Genomic DNA, 24,807 nt, shown 5'->3' with positions numbered 1-24,807 from the left:
ATTTTGAGTTAATTTTTGTGTATGGTGTAAGACAGTGGTCCAGTTTCATTCTTTTGCATGTGGCTGTCCAGTCTTCCCAACACCATTTATTGAAGAGACTGTCCTTTCCCCACTGACTATTCTTGGCTCTTTTGTTGTAAATTAATTGACCATATATATGTAGGTTTATTTCTGGCCTCTCTATTCTGTTCCATTGATCTATGTGTCTGTTTTTATGCCAATACCATACTGTTTTATTTACTATAGCTTTGTAATACAGTTTGAAATCAGGGAATGTGATGCCTCCAGCTTTGTTCTTCTTTTTCAAGATTGCTTTGACTATTCGAGGTCTTTTGTGGTTCTAAACAAATTTTAGGATTGTTTGTTCTATTTCTGTGAAAAATGCCATTGGACTTTTGATAAGGATTGCATTGAATCTGTAGATTGCTCTGGGTAGTACAGATATTTTAACAATATTAATTCTCCAATCCATAAGCACAAAACATCTTTCCATTTAATTGCATCTTCTTCAATTTCTTTCCTTACTGTCTTGTACTTTTCAGTATACAGGTCTTCCTCCTCCTTGGATGAATTCATTCCTAGGTATTTTATTCTTTTTGATGCAATTGTAAATGGGATTATTTTCTTAATTTCTCTTTCTGATAGTTCATTATTAGTGTATAGAAACGCAATACATTTCTGTGTATTGATTTTGTATCCTGCAACATTACCTAATTCGTGTATTAGTTCTAACAGTTTTTTGGTGGAGTCTTTATGGTTTTCTCTTTATAACATCATGTCACCTGCAAATAGTGACCGTTTTACTTCTTCCTTTCCACTTTGGATGGCTTTTATTTCTTTTTCTTGCCTAATTGCTCTGGCTAGGACTTCCAATACTATGTTGAATAAAAATAAATATTAAAATACAATTGATTTTTGTATATTATAACTAGGATTAGCTAAATTTATTTATTAACTATAACAATATGACTGTTGATTCTTTTGATACTTTTGGATTGTCTATGTATACTGTCAGGTTGCCTGTGACAAAAGACAGTTTTATCTCTTCATCTTCAGTGTTACTTTCTTGGGGAGGAGGCCTACTGTGTTAGCTAGGATCTTCAGACAAATTTGAACAGAAGCAGGAATGGTGGACTTTGCCATGTTCCCAAACTGAGCAAGAAAGCATTCGATATTTTGCTATTAAGTTATGATGTTAGCTATAGAATTTTTGTAAATATGCTTATGTTACTGATTCTTTGAAAAGACAGGCAGTCTGCCTTTTATTTACAGTTGATTTTAAGATTTTTCTTGTTATGTTTGGTTTTTAGCAGTTTTATTCTGTTGTAGCTAGGTGTGAATTTCTTCTAATTTATTCAGCTTAGAGTACATAATACTTCTTAAACCTGTGGCTTGGTGTCTTTCATCAGTTTTGGAAAATTCTCAGCCATTTTCTCTTCAAATATTGCTTCTGCCCCATTTTTCCTCTATTCTCCCTCTAATTTTCCAACGTTAGACCTTTTCACCATGAGTCATAGGTCTTTTTTTGTCTGTGTGTGTGTGAGGAAGATCAGCCTTGTGCTAACATCTGCCAATCCTCCTCTTTTTGCTGAGGAAGACTGGCCCTGGGCTGACATCTGTGCCCATCTTCCTCCGCTTTATATGGGACGCCACCACAGGATGGCCTGACAAGTGGTGCATCAGTGCGCACCCGGGATCCAAACCCAGGCCACCAGCAGCGGAGCGCTTGCACTTAACCGCTATGCCACCAGGCCAGCCCCAGCCATAGGTCTTTATGTTGTTTTCCATATTGGTCATTCTTTTTTACTCAATACCATTCAGTCTGGATTTTTCTACTCATCTAGCTTTTAGACTATTAATCCTCTCTATAGTTGTGTCCAATCTGCTATTAAAACTATCTCTTCAGAGGCCGGCCCAGTGGTGTAGTGGTTAAGTTCGCATACTCCACTTCAGTGGCCCAGGGTTCGCAGGTTCGCATCCTGGGTGCGGACCTACGAACTGCTTATCAAGCCACGCTGTGGCAGGCATCTCACATATAAAGTAGAGGAAGATGGGCACGGATGTTATCCCAGGGCCAATCTTCCTCAGCAAAAAGAGGAGGATTGGCAACAGATGTTAGCTCAGGGTCAATCTTCCTCACCAAAAAAAAAGAAAGAAGGAAAGAAAGAAAAACTCTCTCTTTAGTTCTTAATTTCAGTAGCATTTTTCAGATCTAGAATTTCCATTTGATTCTTTTTAATAGATTCCAATTCTTTGGTGAAATTCTCCATCTTGTCAACTGTTTTGTTGAATATATTAATCATAATTATTTAAAAGTCTCTGTCTCAAACTCCAATATCTCAGTCCCTTTGGGTCTATTTCTATTATCTTGTTTCCTTCATAGTCTGTCAACTGCCTGGTAATTTTTTTACTGAATTCTACATATAATGCATGAAAAACTGTAGAGACTGGGTTCTTGCCTTCCAGAGAGGATTTGCCTGCTCCTCTAGCAATCAGCAAAGGAGCAGATCACTTCAATTCAATCAGGGACCGAGCTGACTCATGACTGGTTAGCAATCTTCATAAGGCTCAGACAAAGGCTACTTCTGCTTTGTCTCCACTTCTAGGGAATAGGCCTCCTCAAGTCTCAACTGAGAGCCTGGGTTATTTTCTAAGATCCCCCTTCTTGGTAGCCCCCAAAGCCCAATTTTCGTCTTTTTTTTTTTTTTTTTTTAAATATTTTATTTATTTATTTTTTTCCCCCAAAGCCCCAGCAGATAGTTGTATGTCATAGCTGCACATCCCTCTAGTTGCTGTATGTGGGACGCGGCCTCAGCATGGCCGGAGAAGCGGTGCGTCGGTGCACGCCCGGGATCCGAACTCGGGCCGCCAGCAGCGGAGCGCGTGCACTTAACCGCTAAGCCACCGGGCCGGCCCCAATTTTCGTCTTTACAGTATCACAGACTGCCAAAATCTCCGCCCTGCTTTTCAGCCTCTATCCCTGTGCAGCTTTATCAACCAAGGCCTCAAAAGGAAAATTGTTGCCTAGATTTAGATTCATTCTTCTGGGCTTCTCTTTTCTTGGGGATTTTAATCCCTCAAGACCTGGCTGTCTTGGCAGCCTCAAACTCTAGTTTCTAGTTGTGTTCTTGGCTCCATGAAATTGCCTACAGCTCTGCTGCCTTCTCCTCCCCTTAGCAGCCACCCTCAGCCTTTTTGATCTCTTGAACTGTATCAAGAGTTAACCATGCCCACAAGAAAGAATCAATAGGCAAAAAGCTGGGCTTAACTCAATGGGCTTCCCTTCTCTCCAAGATCTCATTGCTCAAGTCTGGTGCCTCAGCAGCAATCTGGTGCCTTCAAACAGATGTCTTTGTTTTAATATTCTATCTGTATTTCCAGTTATTCTTGGTGTGAGCACTGATTTGATGCAAGCTACTTCATCACAGCCACAAATGGAAGTAATTAGACAACTTTTTGATATTTATTAAGTTTATACACATGTCAGAACCTACTTGTTGACATGGCTCTTGCTCTTAAGAGGACCAAAAACATTGGTATCTTTTTCTTCTTATATCTGGTTTTTGTCCCATTTTAAAGCTCTGACAAGAAACAGTGGAGAATAAGGGTAACTGGTTTATTAGTTACATGAATGAACACTCTCTTCCAAATAATTCAGTTTGCATAATGCAAATTAACATTAAATCCTTGTCAATTTGTGTAATTTTAAACCTTCGGTAATCATAGTTACCAGTTCTGGCTCCAAACAACTCTACAACATTAATTATTTCCTTTTCTCTGGAGGGGAAGCTGAGACAAAGGGTGGGTAAAAACGATGCCCAGAGTTCCAGAGTTTGAGGCAGGGCTGGCATTGAAACTGAATAGCCCAGCCCACGTGTGGAGATCTCAGCTTGAAACTCTGTTCTCATGAACAAAGAGCTTGGTGGAATCATTGTCCTTAACCAGCTGGGAACTACGAATTGCATGATTGGGAGGTGGAGGGGCAATTTACCACAAATTGTACCTTAGCAGAAGTTCATCTGGACTTTTTTATTCTTGACATTTAAAGATCTTGCACAATTGATTGTGAAGGAGGCCAATCCTCCCCCTTCCTTTATTATGAGTGAGCCAAGAGGCAAGGGCCTGTGAGCCTCAATGCTGCAACTTTCCCTCAGACCCTATCTGCTCAAATGGAAGAAATGGGACTTGCTGTGTGGGAACCTTCTCTCTGATGCCGAGAACACAGAGCAGCCTCTTGATCATGAGAAGAAACATAAAAAGACCTGTAAAATCTCCCAGATTTTTAACTTCTAACTCGAGGACTGGCAATACAGTCATTTAACAGTCATTTTAATTTAAGCAAGATCTGCAGTCGAATGCAAAGCATATGTGGTAAAAGCAAACTCTTGACGCAGAGGAAGAGGCCCACTCGGGAAATTGATAACAGCACTGGGCTCTGAGGAACAGTTTTCATAAGCTCAGAGAAGAATCACAGCCATGACTTATAGAAGCCAGAAAAATGGTCCCTTTGGACTTGGAGGTCCAAGCAGAAGCTCCTGGGGCCCTATGGACAGAAAGGAGCACGGCTGAGACGTTAGAACTCTCATTTCCATATTTCTGTCCTGGCTCTGTTGTTGTTGTCACTGATGTTATTGTTATTGGCACAGAGGTTCGGATTTCAAACATCTAATCAGAGGCTTCTAATCAGCCCAAAGAGACTAGGTTTTTGGTCTTTCCCTTCAACTCGTCACTGACTCTTGTGGTTGTCTTTGCAAAGACTAGATGGTAGAACAGCCTGAGGCTACTCTTCTGGCTTTAACAGTCACTTTTAATAACTGTCTATCTGACTTCAATACCACCCTCTCTTCTCCTCACATGCCTCCAGCTACATAGTGGACTCTGCCACTTGGCTATCCCATTGCCTCTGCAAACTCAACACGAATAAAACCAAACTCATCAGTGTTTCCCACTCAACTCCCCTCTCTCCTATGTCTTTGTTACTACCATCCCTCAGGCTCTGTGCTATATTATTTTATAAATGAGGTCAGATCCAGGTTACGGGAAAGCTTTAGTGCAAAAGACCTTAATAGGTAACATCATCTGTCCTTTCACATTCAGAAATCCTTAAAAACAACGCAGAAATCAATGCATAGTACAGCAAATCCTGAGCTCCTGGACCCATTTCAAGCCTGCACTCAATTCTGCCTGCCCACACTCCTCCACGACGGTGCTGGGAGGCCCGGATTGCTGCTCCACAGATGTGGACCTCTAGTGGGTCTCTACAAGGAAACTAGCAGCAAAACGGGCAGCTGCTAATCCAGAGCAGCATCAGCTATGACAGATGGCAGTCCTCACACAGCCAACAGTCACTGCTGACTCTGTGGGCCCTCTGCGATCAGGGAGTCCACGAATCCTTATGGACACAGACGAGGTCCAGGAAGGTGAAGAGAGAGACTTGAAGAGCTCAGGCTCCTGACTCACAACTGACAGTTTTCCATTTTAACACAGCTTTGGTAAATGTCTGGATTTCTTTGGGAACAAAGATGCTATGTGAACAACAGCTGCTGGACCATAATAAGATGGTAACATTAAGAGAGCCTCAGTTCACCCACACTGCAAGTCTTATACAAAAGAAGGTGAACCAGTTTTATTGCTTAAATACCAAATCTGTCAACACCAAATGAGATGCCAGCATCCATGAATTTTTTTCATATTTACATAATATTGACCGAGTTTTTTTATTGTGGTAAAATATACATAACATAAAATTTACCATTTTAACCATTTTTAAATATACAGTTCAGTGGCATTAAGTACATTCATATTGTTATGCAACTATCACCAACATCCACCTCCAGAACTTTTTTATCATCTCAAACTGAAACTCCATACCTATTCAACAACTCTTCCCTGGTAACCATTATTCTCCTTTCTATCTCTATGAATTTGACTATTCTATGTACTCCCTGTTAAGTGGAATCATATAATATATGTCCTTTTGTGTCTGGTTTATTTCACTTAGCATAATGTCTTCAAGGTTCATCCATGTTGCAGCATGTGTCAGAATTTCCTTCTGTTTTAAGGCTGAATAATATTCCATTGTATGTATATACCACATTTTGTTTACCCATTCATCTGTGGATGGACATTTGAGTTGTTTTTACCTTTCGACTATTGTGAATAAGCTGCTGTGAACACTGGTATCAATCAAGATTTTAGAAAAGTATGGGGGTAGCATTATGACTCATAACTATGTGCAGACCTGGCTGAAAGGGTAAGTAGGTGTGCCATGAGTTGTCATTTCATACCAAAGATCTGACATCCTTTCCATATCCTCTACCCAAACTGAACAGTCACTCTCTATATAGATTAGTAGAGACTTTACAGGACGAAAGAAGAAAAAAAAAGGAGAAGGACAAAGCGGAGGAGGATGAAGAAGAGGACGAAGAGGAGGGAAGTGGCAGGAGGAGGAGAAAAATGAGGAGAAGAGGGAGGAAGAACAGGAAGAGAGCATTCTTTGACATTTGTCTAAAATCAAGGGAAATTTTGAGGTGCAACACTTGAAAAGCTGATCCTGGTGTCTGACTCACGAAACAAGAGCCCCGAGGGTTCCATCCCTACCTTGCTCATCCCAGCAGGTTTAAACACCATGAATAGGACCAGAGGCTTCCAATAGGTTGAGTCAGTTCTAAGAAAAGGTGTGTTTATTAGCACTTAGATAAACTAGGAGCAGCTTAGGGAGCCCTATTCTACCCATATCTCATTACACTTAAGCCCTCTGATCTACGTGATTATGGGTTTGGAAGGACAGGAGGAAAGAGACCCTGCTGCTTCTCCTCTGCTCGCCCTCCTTCTCTTTCATTTACCCAGAGTCAGCTTGTGGCTGACTGTCATAATTCTACCTAGAAGCTCTAAAAGGCTACTTAACAATAAATAATACAGTACCCTTGGGCACACTTTGGCAGCACACAGACCAAACTACACGGCTGTTCTGAAGGGCTAGTTTCTGCACTTAAAGTTGTAAAAGATTTCAGAAAACTCAGCTGAGGCCTGGATGGGTTATCCTACTCTGCGGTAATATATAGATGGGATTTTATGCTAGTAACCGTGCCAAAGCAGTATAAAGTTCACACTCTTTAACCTTTGCTCAGGAGAAGCTTTTATTTGTATTATTTTTTATTTCGAAACCATTTTAGACTTATAAAAGCACTGCAAGTTTAGTATGGAGAATTTTTGTTTTCCTGGACCACTGGAGAGAAAGTTGCTGGCAAGATGCTCTCACCCCCAGCCCAGCAGACAGTGGAGGCTCAGAGGATTTGTTCTTGAACACGTAAGAAGACATGTGTGGGAAACCTCAGAAGTAAGTGGAAGAACCGCTGAGGGCAGCTGAAGGGCCAGTGAGTGTATAATTGTCACTGTTGCCCTGGTTTTACTTCCAGCCTATTGTAATGCGACTGACATCTGTAAATAATCTCCAACTGAAGTCCTCTCCAATTCCACTTCCTCTCAAACCCTACGTTAATCTTAAAGCAGTTAATTTGCCAGCTCAGAAACCTCCAGTGATTCCCTTTTGCCAAAATCCTACCAGATGAAGCTGCAATGGTTGCTTGGCATCTAAGGCTCTTCTCGATAGGGCCCTAAACTACACTGGCTCTATGAATGGAGGTCGTGGAATGTAGGGATTTAGGGCTCAGATTCGAGCCAGTGTGCATACCTCTGAAACCTAGTTCTCCTACTTACCAGCTGTGTGGCCTTGGGCAAGTCATCAAACCTCTAGGCGTCTCAGTTTCTTTATCCGTAAATGAGGATGATAATAGGACCTACCTCATGGAGCTTTTGTTAGGATTAAATGAGTTATGATGTGTAAAGCACTTAGAATAGTGTAAGCACTTACATAAGAGTTACCCATTATTATCAAATGTTACCCTACTTCAAGTACCCTATAAGGCAAACCACTCATTCCCTGAATAGCCCCTCTGGGCTCTATCATTGCATAGTCTTTTCCTCTACATGGAGTGCCCAGTGCCAATCTCTCGGTGTAGGTCCTACCCATCCTTCAAGGTCCAGCTCAAATCTTATCAACTCCACACAGCTTTTCCTGCTTCCCTGGAAGAAAGGGATCTTATCTTCCTCGGAAAGCTCTATGCATGTATCTCTTGCTGTTTTATGATATGGTTATTATAATCATACCTTTAAAAAGAGTGAAAATAAAAGTGCTGTGCATATTGTGAAGTGCTACACAGACATGATTCTAATAATAATGGTATCATCTTATCTCCACCACAGTACTCTGAGCTGCATGAGGGCAGGGATCAGATCTATTATCTTAGTGTCTCCCACAGTGCTTCATACAATAAAATTGGTGAGTAAATTTTTTCAATGGATGAGTAAATGATTCATAGTCTAGGGTACTTGGTTTCATCAGATGGGTCTCCTATGGAGAGGTCACTGAGGGAATGGAAAGCATGAGGCAAACACGTTGATGGGTGGAGGGGGAATATTTTCAGATCATGGGTATTTTTCAGGGAGGGCAGGCCTACGTAGGAGGCCATTGTGGAAAGCTCTGAGAAAGCAACAGGTGGGCAAGCCAGGAGGACGTTCAACATCTTTAAAGGTTTCTTATGGGCTTTCTTTTCAACTCAAATCAGGAAACTGCTCCAGGCTTTGCTTCCCACCTTCTATTTTATTTGTTTTTCTATTTTTTATTTATTTATTTTTTTGTGTGAGGAAGATTGGCCCTGGGCTAACATCCATGCCCATCTTCCTCTAGTTTATATGGGACGCCGCCACAGCCTAGCTTGACAAGTGGTGCGTCGGTGTGCGCCCGGGATCCGAACCCCAGGCCACTGCAGCGGAGCACGCGCACTTAACCACTACGCCACCAGGCCCGCCCCCCGCCTTCCATTTTAAACTGCCCTTTCTCCGAGTTCTCCTGGTTTCATCCTATATCAGTTATGGTTCTTAGTTGCAAGCAACAGAAACTAACTTTGTCTCACTCAATCAAGATTTATTAGAATAGTGAGAGCTCCAAGAACAAAGGAAGCTAGAGTCAAGGCTTGGAAAAAGACATGAAGAGAGCTCTGGGGTCTAGGCATCAGGAAGAGGAAGAGCCTGGTTACTGGCTGCTCTCATAGTTGTGTCCCTCACATCCTTGACACATCTGCCAAGCCAAAGCCCTAGGCAAGAAAGACTGACTGGTGAGGCTGGTCACTTGCTCATGCCAGGCTGCAGTGGGAGAGGAAGTGGCTCTTTTGGCTTCTGTGATAGGAAGAAAGCACTGCGTCCTATCAGAGGTATACACAGTGAGGCAAAGTTGATTCCCTGAAAGGAAATTTGGGTGGTGTTGAGAAGGGGAACTGGATGCTAACAGCTAAACTACCAAAAATAGCCACCACACTATGCTTTTGGATCTGTGTCGTGATTCCCCTTTCCAACCTAGCTCACGTGGATGGACAACTCATTTGAACAGCTTTCTGGTGTTTGATTCTACTTCTCCCCCAAGAGGCTGCCTTGCCTTCTTGGTGGCATGTGCTGCTGCCTAAGAGCAAAGGAGGCCACACCCCATGCTATTGGGATGCCCCAGCCCAGGTCTAGTGCCCTTTGCCCATACTTATCTACAGAAGTGGTAAAGATCAGACAAAGGGTACATGATGGGCTGTGGCCTGGAGCTCAGAGCTGTAGAAGGTCACTTCTACTTCAGAGAGAGAAGGTGAAAAGGAAAGCAAAACAAAGTTAGCCCTGTAGTCATGCTATTCCATCCCTCACCCACTATGCACTTAGTGCTAAGGAAAGCAGGGAGGAGTCAAGAAGAACCCTCTCCATTTTAAGTTTTGTTGTCTGGAACTACTATCTGCAGCAGGGTCTGGTGTGAAAGGAACAATAAAAAGTTAGTGAAAGTCTGCTGGGGGAGGCGTTTCTAGGAAAGTTCTCCTCATTCACAAAACATGACACAAGACAGGGACGATCCTTTTTCTGTCCCTGGTCTTTGTCATCTGCATGTGACACCTGGAACTTTGGCAGCCATATTGAGGCTATGCGGGGACAAGCCTGAGGACAAGAGCCTACTCCCTGAAGAGCCTATTCCCTGAGGATGAGAAAAAAACGAATCAGACTGGCTTTTTTCTTTTCTTTGTTTTTTGCTGAGGAAGATTCGCCCTAAGTTAACATCTGTTGCCGATCTTCCCCTTTTTGTATGTGGGCCGCTGCCACAGCATGGCCACTGACAGACAAGTGGTATAGGTCCACGCCCAGGAACTGAACCTGGGCCACTGAAGCAGACTGCGCCAAACTTAACCACTAGGCCACCGGGGCTGGCCCCAGACTGGATCTTGATGATACTGCTGGGTTGCTTCATTAATGGACTTCAGAACTGGGAAAGTTCTCCAGACTTCCAGTGCATCAGATAATACACTTCATTACTGTTGAAGATACTAGCAGGTGTGTTTTCTGTTATAGCTGAAATCATCCTACCTGATACAGCCTTCTAGCCACTACTCTAAGCACTGGGCACATTATAAGACCCACTGACATCACCTAACCTTGCAGTATGAGCCTACAGAGGGAAAGTCTCCCTACTCAAAAAAGGAGAAGGCTTTCTGCAGCTGCACAGTTAACATGTCTCAGGCCAGCCCTCCTACTCCTTTCCTTATCCTTTGTCTTTTTTGGACAAGCATCATATAATTTGGGACCGTGGATATTGCGTAATTACCATAGCAATGATTAGGGATTCACTTCAGGAATAAGGAAATATAATTATAGTCCCATTGCAGCTTGTTTCCATGACAACAGGGGCAATTGCCATTGATCAGCAGTTTTCTTCCTAAACAGATCCGTGAGTCTCATTCAAATGAAATGCTAAAGAGCAATTAACCATCCTCATCAAACAAACTAGAGTTGCTGGAAGAGACAGGAGTCAGATTATATTTTGTGTAGTATCTTGAAGGCTCATCCTGGACTTTGGTATTCTATGAAAACATATGATACTCAATAGGCTACAGAGTACCAAATTACCTAATAATTACAACAGAAACAGGATACGTCATAAAAAAGTCAAGGAGGAAGAGGAAAGTTTGGAATCCTAAAATTCAGACTCTTAGAACTGGAAAGTCAAAAGATCATCTACTCCAGCCCGTAGGCTGGGTCCTGTGTCTACATTAGACTGGACGAGCAATCATCTAACCAGCCTCTGAAGCTCTGCAGGGACTCCACAGGCTTCCATGCTGTCTCTTTTACTTCTTGCATAAAGGTCTTTTCATAAACCTCTCTAGCCATCATCTGAATCAATTTAGTCTTGGTCTATGCTCTGGAAATAAAAACTCGTTATCAACCTCCTCTTTATCTCAGTAATAATATTACCCTGCATTTGTAAAGTGCTATCTTAGAGCAGATAATGTAATGTCACATATACTTGTCTGTCCTCATCATAATCCTGGGAGATAGCACATCCATGTAACAGATGGAGGGGCGGGTTTGGTTAAGGTCACACAGCTCACCAGTGAAAGCAGCTACGTTTGCAAGAGGACCCTGGCTCCTGATCAGCTGCTCTCCTACATATTGTATCTCCAATAACTGCCGTAATGGATTCATCAACCTTCCTCCCCCTAGGCTTATCCAGTCCAGCTCCATTAATTCTCCTGCTTAGTCCCTAATTTTCATTCATTTAATGGTTTTTGTACCTCTTCACTAGTCTCTGTTCGATTTTAGGACACCCCAGGTTCCTATGGGTAGAGGATAAATGATCAAGTGAAATAAGTCTTTTCTGACTTCGTCTTCTGAAAAGCAGCAAGGCCAGGTGACCTAAGGCCCACACGGGTCATCAGGGAGCCTGACCTTCACTGTCAGTTCACTGTGCGACACGCTGTCTCATTACACTGACTGTGTAATTTTCCTTTTCCAGCAGGTCAGAGGGACAGTGATACTCTTTACCATGGTGGGAAACTGAAGGATGAATTAGACAAACATTGTCTTGAACAGTGAGTGGGAAGAGACAGTTTGGTAAAAAGAGCTGTATTCATGTATCCATTCATTAAATGAATAACTACTGAATGCCTGCTATGTGCCAGGCATAGGGCTAGAGGCTGGAAATACAGTGAATGGCAAGCCATCCAGGCCTACCCTTATGGAAAGGTAAAGGAAGTTGTAAGAACAATGGAAAGGGGGCCCGATCCCCCTGAGGGGGTTAAAGAAAGCTTACTCCCCAGAGGAAGGCACATTTATGCAGAAAAATGAAGGATGAAGAGGAATTAGAGAGGTGAAGGAGGTGGAGATAGGGGACACAGTAGTTCCAGACAAAAGGATTACCATGTGCAAAATTAGCTGACCTGGATTCTAGTCACATCTCTAGCACTAATAGCATTGTGATCTCTTTGAGCCTCAGTTTCCCCATTTGTAAAGTGAAGGTATTGGATCAAGACTAAAAATTACCTTAAACCTTTAACACGGGGATATGTGTGTGACTAATGGATAAGGGTATCATATAAGTGGACAGCAGGATTTATATTAGCTTTTTTTGGGAGGGGGTGCATGGGGTCAACCATAGGGAACTGGATTCATAGGGAATGGATTCCAGCAGCTCAGGCTCCTTTCCATCAGTTCTAACAAGGTGTGCTTCTTGGGGTGGAGTAGGCTGGCACTTCAGTTGAACCCAAGTACCTTTCTCTTTGACTTCCTTTTCTTTTTTTTTTTATAATTTTATTTATTTATTTATTTTTCCCCCAAAGCCCCAGTAGATAGTTGTATGTCATAGTTGTACATCCTTCCAGTTGCTGTATGTGGGACGCGGCCTCAGCATGGCTGGAGAAGCGGTGCGTCGGTGCGCGCCCGGGATCCGAACCCGGGCCGCCAGCAGCAGAGCGCGCGCACTTAACCGCTAAGCCACGGGGCCGGCCCCCCTTCTTTTTCTGATCATTTTCCTTCACACGTTTCAGGAAGCTATCTTGGCTCACAGAGTGCTTAATATGCTCAATGTATACACTAATTCTCTTGGCAAGAATCTTGCCCTTAACTTGTTTGTTTACAACAGTGCCAACAGCATGCTGGGTAACACTGTAGACCCTTCCAGTTTTGCCACAGTAACAATGGTGGGGCATTCTTTCCTGACAGTGCCCATTCCCTTGACATCTACAATACCACCTTTCTCATAGATTCACACATGGCCAAAGGAACAACTCCATGTTTTCTAAAAATCATAGGCATATATTTCAAATAGACAGTCTCAGAAATGACCAGTATCTCTTTCCCCATATTCTCTCCCCCATCAAGATACCTGCTTCCCTCAATGCAGTGGCTCAATGCCCTCCAGCTAACAGGTGCAGCTGCTTACCCTTCCAAGCTAGCCTGCAGTGATGTCCTACTTCAAAATCATCCCTCTCTGCTCCACCCCCAATTTCTACCTCCTATTTTAGGGATTTAGAGGAGGAAACTAAGTCCCTAATCTCCCCTGCCAATATGAATTTATGACCTCAGCCAGATACGACCTCGTCAATGCCACATTCATTCCTTTTTTTAAAAAAAACATCTTTATTGAGATATAATTCATATACCATAAAATTCATCCTTTTAAAGGGTACATTTCAATGATTTTTAATATATTCACAGAATTGGGCTACTATCACCACTACCTAAGTTTAGAACATTTTTACCACCCCAAAAAGAACCCCCATACCCATTAGCAGTCACCACCACCCCCCCCGCCCACCCTATCCAATGCCTGGCAACCACTAATCTTTCTGTCTCTATGGATTTGCCTATTTGGGACATTTCATATAAATGGAATCATACAGGGGCCAGCCCGGTGGCGCAGGCAGTTAAGTGTGCATGATCCCCTTCGGTGGCCTGGGGTTCACAGGTTGGGACCCTGGGCACACACCCACACACCACTTGTCATGCCACGCTGTGGTGGCATCCCATATAAAGTAGAGGAAGAGGGACATGGATGTTAGCCCAGGGCCAGTCTTCCTCAGCAAAAAAAAAAAAAAAAAGGAGGATTGGCATCAGATGTTAGCTCAGGGCTGATCTTCCTCATTAAAAAAAAAAATGGAATCATACAATAAGTGGTATTTTTTAACTTGTTTCTTTCACTTGGAATAATGTCTTCAAAGTTTATCCATGTTATACCATGTGTCAGTACTTCATTCTTTTTTATTCCCAAATAATTTTCCACTGTATGGATATACAGTGAAAAACATATTGCATATATCCATTCATCTTTTGACAGACATTGGGATTGTTTCAACTTTTTGGCTATTATGAATAATGCTGCTATGAAAATTTGTGTACAAGTTTTTGTGTAGACATATGTTTTCATTTCTCTTGGGTATATACCTAGGAGTGGAAATGCTGGATCATATGGTAACTCTGTGTTTAATATTTTGAGGAACTGTTAAACTATGGCTGTACCATTTTACATTACCATCAGCAATGAATGAAGGTTCCAATTTCTCTACATTCTCACCAACACTTGTTATTGTCTTTTTTATTATGGCCTTCCTAATGGGTGTGAAGTCATATCTTACTGTGGTTTTGATCTGCATTTCCCTGATAGCTAATGATGTTGAGAAAGTATGTTTTCATATGCTAATGGGCATTTTTCTATCTTCTTTGGAGAAATGTCTATTCAAATCTTTTGCCCATTTTTTAACTGGTTTTTTTTTTCAGTCTTTTTATTATTGAGTTATAAGAGTTCTTTACCTATTCTGAATATAAATCTCTTATCAGATATGTGATTTGCAAACATTTTCTTCCATTCTATGGATTGTCTTTTCACTTTCTTGATGGTATCACATGTAGCACAAAAGTTAACTTTGATGAAGTCCAACTTAACAATTTTTCCTTTTATCACTTGTGCTTTTGGTACCTGAGAAATTATTGTCTAATTCAAGGTCATGGAGATTTACTCCTTTGTTTTCTTCTAAGAATTCTATAGTTTTAGCTCGTATATGTCTGTGATCCATTTTTAATTCATTTTTGTGAATGATATCAGAAAGGGATGCAACTTCATTCTTTTGCATGTGGCTATTCAATTGTGCCAGCACTATTTGCTAAAAAAGACTATTCTTTTTTTGTGTGTATGAGGAAGATCAGCCCTGAACTAACATCCGTGCTAATCCTCTTTTTTTTTTTTTTTTGCTGAGGAAGACCGGCTGTGAGCTAACATCTATTGCCAATCCTCCTCCTTTTTTTCCCCAAAGCCCCAGTACATAGTTGTACGTCATATTTGCACATCCTTCTAGTTGCTCTATGTGGGACGCGGCCTCAGCATGGCCGGAGAAGCGGTGCGTCGGTGCACGCCTGGGATCCGAACCCCGGCCGCCAGTAGCGGAGCGCACGCACTTAACCGCTAAGCCATGGGGCCAGCCCTGAAAAAGACTATTCTTTACCCATTGAATTGTCTTGGCACTCTTGGTGACAATCAGTTGACTACTGGGCTCTCACTTAAATTCCATGATCTATATATCTATCCTTATGCCAGTATCACACTATTTAGATTACTGTAGCTTGGTAGTAAGTTTTTAACTTGGAAAGCCTGGGCCCTCCACGATTGTTTTGGCTATTCTGGGTCCCTTGCAATTCCATATAAATTTTAGGATCTGCTTGCTAATTTCTGCAAAAAAGTCAGCTGGAATTTTGATAGAGATTGCACTGAATCTGTAAATCAATTTGGGGAGTACTGCCATCTTAACAATATTAAGTTTTCCAATTCAGGAATACGGGACATCTTTTCATTTATTTAGATCTTATTTAATTTCTTTCAATAATATTTTGTCATTTTTAGTGTACAAGTCTTGCACGTCTTTTGTTAAAATTTATTCCTAAGTATTTTATTCTCTTTGATACTATTGTAAATCAAACTGTTTTTGTAAGTTCATTTTCAGATTGTTCATTGCTAGAGTACAGAAATATAAAAACTCCAATCTTGTATTCTGCAACCTTGCTCAACCTTGTTTAGTCTCTTATTTTTTTTGTGGATTCCTTAGAATTTTCTATATGTCACATCATGGCACCTGCAAATAGTTTTACTACTTCTTTTGCAAGACTGATGCCTTTTATTTCTTTTTCTTGCCTAACTGCTATAACCTATACTACGGTACAGTGTTGAACAGACATCCTTATCTTGTTCCTGATCTTAAGGGGAACAAATCCATTCTTTCACCATGAAGTATATTAGTTGTGAATTTCTCATAGACGCTCTTTCTCAAGTTGAAGAAGTTCCCTTCTATTCCTAGCTTTAAGTGTTTTTATCATGAATTGGATTTTGTCAAATGCTTTTTCTGCATCTATTCAGATGATCATGTGGTTTTTGTCCTTTATTTTATTAATTTGGTGTATTACATTGATGGATTTTTGTATGTTCAACTAACCTTGCACTCCTGGGATAAATCTCACTTGGGGTCATGGTATAAAATTCTTTTCATATATTGCTGGATTCAGTTTGCTAACATTTTCTTGAGGATTTTTATGTCTATATTCATAAGAGATATTGGTCTGTAGTTTTCTTTGTGATGTTTTTGCCTGGTTTTGGTATTAGGGTAACATTGGTCTCATGGAGTGAGATGGAAAGTTCCCTCCTATTCTATTTGCCACATTCATTCTTGCGTGGACGTCTCTGCCCATGCCATTCCTGATCTGGAATGTTTGTGCCCTTGCCTTTCAGCCACTCCAAGTCCTGACCATCATTTGCAGTCAGTTCAAGCCCTCCTCATTCCTGAACCCTCTCCTAACTGCTCCAGTCCCAGAGTGAGCTCACCCACCCTGGAGCCTCTTCGGTTCTCACTGTGCTTATAGCTGGGCACTTACTATAAACTGCCGTAGCTGTGCATGATATAGTAAATGCTGGGTGTTAGGTAGAAACTGGAAGCAGGACAAAGGGAGTTCCAGTGAGAGCAGAGCCTCAGAAAGGCAGCTGAAAGGAGGAAGACACCTGAGCCTGGTGACCCAGGACCAGCAGGACAACTCAGAGCCGTGTGACTAGCTCCTTAGTAAGGCTGCAGCCTCCTTGAGAGGCAGAATAGTGGATGGTTAAGAATGCACTCTTTACTGCTTGAGCAGTGGCTCAGCAACCTACCAGCAAATCACTGTCTAGCCTTAATTTTCTCATCTTTGAAATGGGGATAATAATGTCAATCTTAGAGTGTTGTGGTAAATATTATGTGAGTTCACCTATGCAAAACACATTGCATTAAGTTCAATAAGTGGTAGCTTTAATATATACCATTAGATATTCTCTGTGAATAAAGGGTTTGTGGTTAAAGGAATCTTGGAAATGCTCCATACCACATCCCTCTCCTCAGAGATTCCCAGGGCATATTAGCGTAGTAAAAGCTCTGGGAAGTCCTATGTAATGGATCCTATTTAATTTGTTTTGGCCCAGAATTTCCCAACCCATTTGCTAAGATGACCCTCTCCCCCTTTTTAAATTTAACACACACTGGGAAACATAATATTAGTTGTATTTAATTAATAAACGAAGTCACATTAAATTGTTAAAAACTGATCATGTTTTATCGTTTTGCTTTTCCCACAGGCATGTATAATTTAAAAGAAGCAGCCTAGGAGAAATAAAGGCTTCTAACCTAGAGAAAGAACAGAATGCTCTAAAAGCCCAAAGGAAATGAGAAATTTCAGGCAGAAGGAACAGATCAATAATGAGCTATTTTTGGCCATGGAGACATTTCTAGAATTACAGATCCTTGGAGTTCGACAGCATGTTAAAGTTCAGCTCCTTTAAATTCCCACCCAATGCATAAATTCCCCTTCCTCAGTCCCAACCCCTGCTGGCACATACCCAGCCTCCCCATTTTTAGGCAGCTCTAGTAATCAGGAAATTCTCCCTCACATTGAGCTGAAATCTGCCTCCTTGGAACCTCCACCTAAGATCATGCTAATGAAATTTTGAGTTTTGTGTGGTAGTGAGAGCTGTCCATTTTGAAGATAGCAAATAAAATGGACAGAAATTCTGTGAATCATTACACAGTATAAAGTTACATGACTGTTAATTGAGCGATGAACTAAAAATGAGAATTTTTAGAAATAACATTTTTCATTTTCTCCATCAGTAAATAGGCAAATAATCAGTAGTTCAGCTATACTGTAAGCAATGGATATAATATTTACTTCATGGGTGAAATTATCTTGCAATCGTCAATTTTCGAGAAGAAAAGGGGAATACACATTTTATTTATTTATTTATTTATTTATTTTTATAATTTTATTTATTTTTTTCCCCCCCAAAAGCCCCAGTAGATAGTTGTATGTCATAGCTGCACATCCTTCTAGTTGCTATGTGGGACGTGGCCTCAGCATGGCCGGAGAAGCGATGCGTCGGTGCACGCCCGGGATCTGAACCCAGGCCGCCAGCAGCGGAGTGCGCCCACTTAACTGCTAAGCCACGGGGCCAGCCCGGAATACACATTTTAAATTACTTCTATTTTCCTGTCTTTTTTAACTTTAAAATTATTTAAAGAAACTTTTTAAAATTAATCATCCAAAGCTTATCCTTCCAGCTTCCTTTATTATAAAAACAAGTGTTAAATAATTAAAATATAGTATATGTCTCATAAATGTAGGTTTATCAACAGGAGTCAATAATAAGATTCTCAAATTATTCCAAAAAATTGAAGAGGAAGGAATGTTTCCAAACTCACTTTACGAGGCCAGCATTACCCTGATACCAAAACCAGAAAAAGATGCCACAAAAAAAGAAAATTACAGGCCAATATCCTGATGAATATAGATCCTCAACAAAATATTAGCAAACTGAATTCAATAATACATTAAAAGGATCATGCAACATGATCAAGTGCGATTTATTCCAGGGATGCAAGAGTGGTTCAATATCTACAAATCAATCAACATGATACACTACATTAACAAAATGAAGGATAAAAATCATATGATCATCTCAATAGATGCAGAGAAAGCATCTAACAAAATTCAACATCCTTTTATGACAAAAACTCTCAACAAAGTATGTATAGAAGGAAAGTACCTCAACATAATAAAGGCCAATATATGACAAAACCACAGCTAACATCATACTCAATGGGGAAAAGCTGAAAGCTTTTGCACTAAGATCAGGAACAGGACAAGAATGCCCACTTTCACCACTTTTATTCAACATAATACTGGAAGTCCTACCTAGAGCAATTAGGCAAGAAAAAGAAAGAAAAGGCATCCAAATTGGAAAGGAAGAAGTAAAACTGTCACCATTTGCAGAAGACATGGTACTATGTATAGAAAACCCCAAAGACTCTACCAATAAACTATTAGAACTAATAAACAAATTCAGTAAAGTTGCAGGATACAAAATTAATATACAGAAATAAGTTACATTTCTATACACTAATAACAAACTATCAGAAAGAGAAATTAAGAAAATAATCCGATTTATTGGGATTGCATCAAAAAGAATAAAATACTTAGGAATAAATTTAACCAAGGAGGTGAAGGACCTGTACTCTGAAAACTATAAAACACGGATGAAAGAAACTGAAGATGACACAAATAAATGGAAAGATATACCATGCTCATGAATTGGAAAAATCAATATTGTTAAAACGTACATACGACCCAAAGCAATCTACAGATTCAACACAATCTTCATCAAAATACCAATGGCATTTTTCACCAAACTAGAAGAAAGCATCCTAAAATTTGCATGGAACCACAAAAGACCCTGAATGGCAAAAGCAATCCTGAGAAAGAAGAACAAAGCTGGAGGTTTCAAACTATACTACAAAGCTATAGTAATCCAAATGGTATGGTACTGGCATGAAAACAGACACATAGATCAACAGAATAGACAGCCCAGAAATCAACCCAGGCATATACAGTCGACTAGTCTATGACAAAGAAGGCAAGACTATACAACAGGGAAAAGACAGTCTCTTTGATAAATAGTGCTGGGAAAACTGGACAGCTACATGTCAAAGAATGAAACTGGACCACTATCTTATATCATATATAAAAATAAATTAAAAATGGATTAAAGACTTGAATGTAAGAACTGAAACCATAAAACTCCTAGAAAAAACATAGCCAGTCAGCAATTTGATAGTGGTCTTAGCAATAATTTTTTGGATCAGTGTCCTCAGGCAAAGGCAACAAAATCAAAAATAAACAAATGGGACTATATCAAACTGAAAAGCTTTTGCACAGCGAAGGAAACCATCAACAAAACGAAAAGGCAACCTACTGAAAAGGAGAAGATATTTGCAAGTCATACATCCAATAAAGGGTTAATATCCAAAATATATAAAGAACTTACACAACTTAACGTCAAAAAAAAAAAACAACCCGACTGAAAAATGAGCAGAGGACTTGAATAGACATTATTCCAAAGAAGACACACAGATGGCCAACAGGCACCTAAAAAGATGCTCAACATCACTAATCATCAGAGAAATGCAAATCAAAACCACAATAAGATATCACCTCCCTGTTAGAATGGCTATTATCAAAAAGACAAAAAATAAGTGTTGGTGAAGATGTGGAGAAAAGGGAACATTTGTACACCATTGGCGGGAATGTAAATTGGTGCAGCCACTATGGAAAACAGTAGGGAGGTTCCTCAAAAAATTAAAAATAGGACTACTACATGATTCTGCAATTCTACTTCTAGGTATTTATCTGAAGAAAACGAAAACACTAATTGGAAGAGATATATGCACCCCTATATTCATTGCAGCACTATTTACAACAGCCAAGATGGAAGCAATCTAAGTATACATCAATAGACAAATGGATAAAGAAGATATGGTGTACACACACACACACACACACACACACACACACACACACAATGGAATATTACTCAGCCATAAAAAAGAATGAAATCTTGCCATTTGCAACAACATGAATGGACCTAGATGGTATTATGCTAAGTGAAATAAGTGAAACAAGAAAGATAAATACCATATGACTTTACTTATATGTGGAACCTAAAAAATAAAATAAACAAACAAACAAAACAAAACAGAAACAGACTCATAGATACAGGAAACAAACTGGTGGTTACCAGAGAGAGGAGGGGTTGGGAGAGACAGGTGAAATAGGTGAAGGGTATTAAGAGATGCAAACTTCCAGTTATAAAATAAATAAATGATGGGGATGTAATGTACAGTATAGGGAATACAGTCAATAATATTGTAACTTTAATGACGACAGACTTATTGTGGTGATCATTTCATAGTGTATAGAAATATCAAATCACTATGATGTATACTTGAAACTAATAGGATATTGTATGTCAATTATCCTTCAATTAAAGAAAAGAGTCAATAATAAGAATAGGTGACATTGGGCCGGCCCCGTGGCTTAGCGGTTAAGTGCGCGCGCTCCGCTGCTGGCGGCCCGGGTTCGGATCCCGGTGCACGCCACTTCTCCGGCCATGCTGAGGCCGGGTCCCACATACAGCAACTAGAAGGATGTGCAGCTATGACATACGACTATCTACTGGGGCTTTGGGGGAAAAAAATAAATTAAAAAAAATTAAAAAATTAAAGAGCTTTATTAAAAAAAAGGGACAGAACGTTTAAAAAAAAAAAGAACAGGTGACATTACCTATATTTTACAGAAATGTAACTGTCTGATCCAATGTGGAATTTTCCAAGGCTTTATAAAACTTAAAAACTTAAGGAAAACCCTAAGAGGTAAATGAAATAGAGCTTAAATGGGAAGAGAACCACCAGGGTCCAGGCTCCTCTAAGAGTCAAGCATAATTCAATAAGAAATCAGGGACTTGGCAAAACCATAACCTACTATAAAAAGGACAAGCTGTGTTTTCATAGGACAGTCCTTCTGAGGGAGAGCTTTCTAGACTCAACCTCATTTTGCACTAAACTGCTTAGTCACATTTCAGTATTTGTACCTCATTGTGACACCGTGAGGCAAAAGGTTCACATTTTTATTTTACAATTGAAGAAACTGAAGTAAAATCAACACTGATTCACAATGGACAATACTCAACTAGATATCAGTACTGACAGTCCCACAATTGGGTGAGTCCAGTGCTAGCCGTGCTCTCCTGTCAGTGAAATCATTTCCTTAGGTTCAATTCCATAGCTTTCTTACTAAAGACAACGGAAAACAACTACAGGTCTGTGGAGGAACAGAGTCAGTATTAGTCAGGACTAACAAATGCTGTCAGTGGGTAAAGCTTCATGCGCACTGCTGGCCTGAGGATTTTGTAATTTAGGTTCAACTGTAGTTGACAACACACCACACCTACTGACGCACCACAGAGGATGTTTTTGTCCTTGTGCTTGCGAGAATATCACAGTAAGAATGTCACAGATTACATCATCTATTCCTTCAACATGTATTAGGTCAATCTATGCAGTATCAGGCATTCATAGGAAACACTTTTTTTTTTTTTTTTGTGAGAAGATCAGCCCTGAGCTAACATCTGCCAATCCTCCTCTTTTTTTGCTGAGGAAGGCTGGCCCTGGGCTAACATCCACGCCCATCTTCCTCTACTTTATATGGGATGCCGCCACAGAATGGCTTGACAAGCGGTGCGTCGGTGCGTGCCCGGGATCCGAACCTGTGAACCCCGGGCCGCCGCAGCAGAGGGTGCGCACTTAACCACTTGCAACACCAGCCGGGGAAACACTTTTTTTAAGCACCTAAGATGAAGCGAAATAAAACCTGGTCCCTGACTTCACGGAACTGGGAGTTGAGTGAGAGAGACAGACAAGCAAATCAGTCATTTCCACAGAGAGCGACAAGTTCTTTGCTGGAGCCGGGCATGTGATGCTGGGGGAACGTGGGCAACGGCACACAAATCAGATCGACAGTGGGAAAAGGCTTCTCAAAGGAGCTGCCTTCTAAGCGGTCAGGAGCAGAGTTTAACTACCTCTGACTCTGACTTCAATTCCCGGTGCTCAGGTGTAAAAACACCTCCTGACCGTGCTGTCCTGAGTACTTGACCCCGTCACAGCCAGATTTAGCGCCTGTGTTCTAAGAGCAGGGGAAAGAGAGAAAGAGACAGAGAGAGAGAAACACAAACCACAAAGAGCAAAAGTTAAAAGCTCCATCACAGACAGGTTCTGGAAGTTACCAGAGGACAGGGGTATGAAGGGTAACCACCCTGTGCCTGAGCGGGCTGCACCCTCAATACAGGTGTACAATCTAATCTATGACCACGCTTTCTCTCTGCCAAGCAATGGGACACGGGAACGCAGTCTCCTTCAACCGGAGGAACCTTGTTGAGCCAAGCCAGTGAGGTGCTGCCTTCTACCACCAGTGAGGGCAGTGAAATGAAGGCAGATCCCTGTGCTCCCCGGAAAGCGAGTCCAGACTCGTTTACCAACTCCCCAAGGTGACTCCTCCGCACAGAACACACCAAGTACCCCAAGCCTTCCACCTTCCCAGAGATGAAACACATCTGTGATTCCACTCCTGCCTCCTTTGGGATCCTGTTCCCCACCCCGGAACTCCACCGAAGATCTGAAAAAAAAAGTATGAGTTATTACCTTAGATTGTCCTCCAGGGTCTCCTCATCCGAAGAGAAGGTCCCATTGCTGACACTCTGGGGAGAGTGACTCTTCTTCCCCACTGATGCCTCCCGGGACAACGAAGTGTCTTTCTTTTTCCTTTTGCCAAACAACTTCTTAAAAGGCTGGAATTTGCCTCCCTTCTTCTTGTCTGTGGATTATAAGATAAACACACACTGCAGGTTGACAGGGCTGCACCTCTGAGCCTAAGAGCAAATTACAACAGAGCTGCCTCCGGCCAAGGGAGCTGGGGCAAAGGGCGGCCATCGGAGTGAATGAGCGACCAAGCCCTGCGCCAGGAATGTGAGGGCCAGTCCCTGTCCGTGCAGTCAGGCAGAGACAAGTTAAGGACACTGTAAGTCTTCTACCACCCAAGCTCCCAAGAAACACCTGGGACAACACGAAGGGGTTCCAAGCTTCACGGTGGCCAGCACATGCCACACAAAGGTGGTGCCTGCTTTCTTTAACAAAGCAGATGACCTGTGCCCTTCACCACAGAAAAAGCTGAGAAAAACACATAAGTCAGAAAAGTGTTTAAAAAAAAAATATATATATATATGTATATAAAATCTGCTCAGAGAATCACTCTATTTTAGCCTTTGTTAGATACAGAAGATAACTGCTAACTCTTGGCATAAGCTTTGCCCCCAATTCCCTCCCTATCCATATATTTCCAGTTTATTTCTCTTGTGTCCTTTTAAAATCTACTATGAAGAGCCACAAAGGAGTTGCTATGAATATCTTTCCGTATATTACTTCATCCAGTCAGAACCCAGGCTCACCGCCAGCATTTCCTACAGATATTTTAGGAAATACCTTTCAGTTCTGCTCCTTCAGATACAAATTCCTCCACATCACTCCATTCCTACCTTGGAAAAGAAAGTGTAAATTATCTTCTATTAGAAGAAGCATCTTCTCAGCTCTTTCCTTTTAAGAAGCTTAAAAGTCATTTATCCAGAGGTGAATCTTTTTTTTTAAATTATTTAACCCTTACTATGCACCTCTGCTCTAAGAACTTTACAACTATTAACTCAGTTAATCCTCATAACAACCCAATGAGGCAGATACTGTTAACATCCCCATTTTACAGATAAGAAACCTGAGGCGCAGAGGAAATAACTTGTCTATGTCATGGGAAACACATCGGTGAAGCTGGAGTCAGGAGCTTGGAGGGAAAAGGAGAGACGAAAGCTCACACTGTGTATGGAACAATACCCGCACGAAAACACACAGGCACGAGCCTCCGGCTGCGGATCAGAGCCCACAGACCTCTGCTAGAAAGAGTCTACAGAGATCTGGGTAAACAAATGAGGTTCATGATGTTCCAGGTAGCCAT

At 41.2% G+C, this 24,807-nt stretch overlaps 1 protein-coding gene across 2 annotated transcripts in view; it reads right to left on the bottom strand.

Annotated features, from left to right (window-relative positions):
• Positions 1 to 24,807, bottom strand: part of CRACD (capping protein inhibiting regulator of actin dynamics) — a 244,827-nt gene that overhangs the window by 35,208 nt on the left and 184,812 nt on the right. For both annotated transcript variants that reach the window (XM_058547123.1, XM_058547124.1), the window contains one exon: positions 23,451 to 23,622. The gene's annotated coding sequence lies outside the window, so the exon portion shown is untranslated. The remainder of the gene's footprint in view (positions 1 to 23,450; positions 23,623 to 24,807) is intronic.

Source organism: Diceros bicornis, chromosome 8 (assembly GCF_020826845.1).
Source record: "Diceros bicornis minor isolate mBicDic1 chromosome 8, mDicBic1.mat.cur, whole genome shotgun sequence".
In the NCBI taxonomy this organism is placed as follows: domain Eukaryota; kingdom Metazoa; phylum Chordata; class Mammalia; order Perissodactyla; family Rhinocerotidae; genus Diceros; species Diceros bicornis.
The sequence above is the reverse complement of the archived record's forward strand: the minus strand, read 5'-3'. Positions and strand labels throughout refer to the sequence as shown.